The sequence below is a fragment of the Gossypium hirsutum genome, chromosome A11 (genome assembly GCF_007990345.1).
Source record: "Gossypium hirsutum isolate 1008001.06 chromosome A11, Gossypium_hirsutum_v2.1, whole genome shotgun sequence".
In the NCBI taxonomy this organism is placed as follows: domain Eukaryota; kingdom Viridiplantae; phylum Streptophyta; class Magnoliopsida; order Malvales; family Malvaceae; genus Gossypium; species Gossypium hirsutum.
Genome location: NC_053434.1, coordinates 80978919 through 80981991, shown reverse-complemented (window position 1 = coordinate 80981991; position 3073 = coordinate 80978919). Strand labels below are relative to the sequence as shown.

Sequence of the window (3073 nt, the reverse complement as noted above, 5' to 3'; positions counted from 1 at the left end):
GTAATCTCGTATCGATGCCAATAACCTAGCTATGGTCTTACACGAAGTCTTGTATCGATGTCATATCCCAGATATGGTCTTACACATAATCTCAGTAACCCTAAGGGCACGTTTGGTTCACTGGAATAGAATAGGGCTGTAATGAAATAGAGCTGTAATGGAATAGGGCTGTAATTAGTAATTCAATTATTTGGTTGAATGTAATGGAATAGAAGTGTAATAGTATTATTGTGTTTGATTGAATCGAATAGATATGTAATAGCATAGAAAAAAAAACTAAAATGACCATAATACCCTTAGAAAAAAAATTAGATATGGGTATTAAATTTTACTAAGATTATTATTAAATATAATTTAATAAAAATAAAAAATTTAATCATATTTTAATATAATTATTATTAAATATAATTTAATAACATTCTTAATATAATTATTTTTATATTAAATTATACTAAAATGTTTTTTATTTTTATATTTAATTATATTAAAACATTTCAAAAAATTATTTACTATATTTTAAAATAGTACACTATTATTTGAATGCATTGGTTCTAAATTTATCTCAATTTTATGATTTCAACTAAAGTTTCATTTGTTATTTACATAATTTTTATATAAAACTTTTTACCTGTGTTATAATCTAAAATTAATTAATTGTATTAAACACAAAATTTTTATTACAAATAAAAGAAAAAGTCACAAAGCATCCAAAAGAAAAATAACATCTTTTTATTTTTCTTTTTTCAACTAAAAGAAACAAAAAATGTTTGTTTATCTACATTATAAAATTGGAAAAGGTGATGTTAATGAGAAAGTTTTGCATCAATGATTGCTTAAAGGGAAATGATTAAACAAATTATACCCAATGATATAACCCCAAAAGGCTCAAGATTTGGCAATTTAAGTTTCCCTAGAATATCGAATTTATCTGCTTAGTTACTTTGTCCACTAAATCCCAATGCTCCATAACAATACTCCCTCAACAGCTTTGCCAACCGGTACGATATCGAAGAGATAAATACAATTTATTCTAATTCTTGAAGAAAATAATACAAAATTCATTCAACTCTACACATCATCAGCAATGGGAAGATTATTATACCACAACAGTACCTTTGAAAAACTCAACACTAAGGTTTTTGGCAACAAAATTGAGGTCTCTCAAAACTGAGAACTTGTTCATCCTGTTGAGCCAACAGGCTTTTAGTATAAGAACTAGGTTACTCCAGGCAAGCCAAAAGTATCCGCAAGGAATATCAATGGGATATTGATAGGCATATAACTTAATTCTGACACAAAACTAGAATACAAGAAAGTGAAGTTGAAATAAAACTGACACTAGCATAAGGATACTTCTTTACTTTTCCACTCGCTCACCCAAAATGAAAAACCTAAGGCTTTGCTTGGTTGCAGAAATTTAAAAGAAAACCGTAAACAGGATCATGTTTCCAACAAAGCACATCATTATTTTCATTTGACACTAGTATCCTTTAAATGCAAAAACGGAGATTAACCCATTAAGATAATATGGTACCTAAAAAATGCTAGGCTACCTATTTATCCTCTAGAATAACTTCTGTGCAATAAAAAAGCGATGACAACTCTCCTTGCTTTGCCAAACCAAAGCCCAACCATCTTATTCTACCAAATTTGTCAAGCAGGAAAATGTACCTTCAAACAAGTGAAAAGCATCTTCTCAGACTAATAAAATAGAACTGTATAAATATTAGTTATGTTATTGATCAGGATATAAGAAACTTTTGATTACCCAGTTAGAAGGTTCAAAATCTTAAGTTCCTTTCTGAAGTAATAATGATCACCAAATGAATAAACAATATGCCTCTGAAGAGCATCCTTTGCTCCATCACTAGATTTCCTCATAAATCGAAGAAGCAGTCGTTTAATGGGATTCAAGCATAAGAGCCAAGAGTCTATAAAAGATACCTGATAACAGCAAATATATTATAATTTAGCAACAAATAATAATTTCCAAACACGATTATTTTAACAAATAACTTATATAAAACATAAAACCAGCTGCCAAGAATTTCCATTCAAATACAGTAAATAAAAGGAGAACTGTACTATTAATTATAGGCTGATCTGATTAGCTATAAGCTCAACTAGGATAGTCATAACTCATAAGTCATACCAGCATGGTTATCTTCTATTCTTGTTCGCTGTTCTATTTGTTTATTATTATTGACTACAGATGCATGTAACTATAAGTTCTTTCTAGCAACAGAAAACTGAGAACCATTGATTCACCACACATGCCAAAAAGGAATGAAAAGTTAAATAGCAAAAATATAGAACCTCATATAGCTACACGCTCTTGGACTGACTAAAGGGTGTCATAAAAAGGCTTACTTCACGAATCGACCATAGCATGACAAGGAAAAGGAGTTAAAATGCATCACCAACAACAATAACTGGAAACAAGAGAAAAGAAAAGTTAGCAACCAACAACATCTTTTGTTTCTCATGTTTTTGTTGTTTTCATGATTGCAATTTAGTACTAACCCCTCTATTGCCATGGAGTTGCTGATATGCCTCTTATCATAATTCTAAAGCAATGCACTATCTATTCAACATTCTCTTATCATGATAAAAATGGAAGATTTATAACATCATTGATAAATACATAAATTTAATCCAAAACAAACATAGAAAAAGGAAACCATACCTGAGAGTTTGCTCTAAATGATAGACAGACTAAAGATGCTTCAGGGACAACCAACTTGCTAGCATCAATGCCACTTGCATCAAAAACAATCGGTAGCTTTGATTTTCTACCATAGAATATATAACATCCATGGCAAGAACTTCCTTGCTGCAATTCCAAGAATTAGAATCTTATTTGCCCGTGCAATCTGCAAGAAAAGAAAAGAAAAACTAACAATTAAAATGTTTACAGAAAGTAATATTAATTTTACTCAGAAATCAGTTGCAATTTAACTAATTTGAATAGATTTGCAAATGATATAGCCTATATGTATATAAAAAGAACAAATCAGTTAATAACTTACCACCGTGTTGTTTTAGCTCAAACATATCATCAAAATATCCTCTA

At 29.6% G+C, this 3073-nt stretch overlaps 1 long non-coding RNA gene across 1 annotated transcript; it reads right to left on the bottom strand.

The window, feature by feature from the left end:
• Positions 1–1113: 1113 nt before the first annotated feature.
• On the bottom strand, positions 1114–2522 carry LOC121209900 (uncharacterized). Its single transcript, XR_005905070.1, has 3 exons — positions 2317–2522; positions 1769–1944; positions 1114–1671 (listed from the first exon to the last, which is right to left on the bottom strand). It is a non-coding gene; the product is annotated as an uncharacterized lncRNA (long non-coding RNA).
• Between the last annotated feature and the right edge of the window lie 551 nt (positions 2523–3073).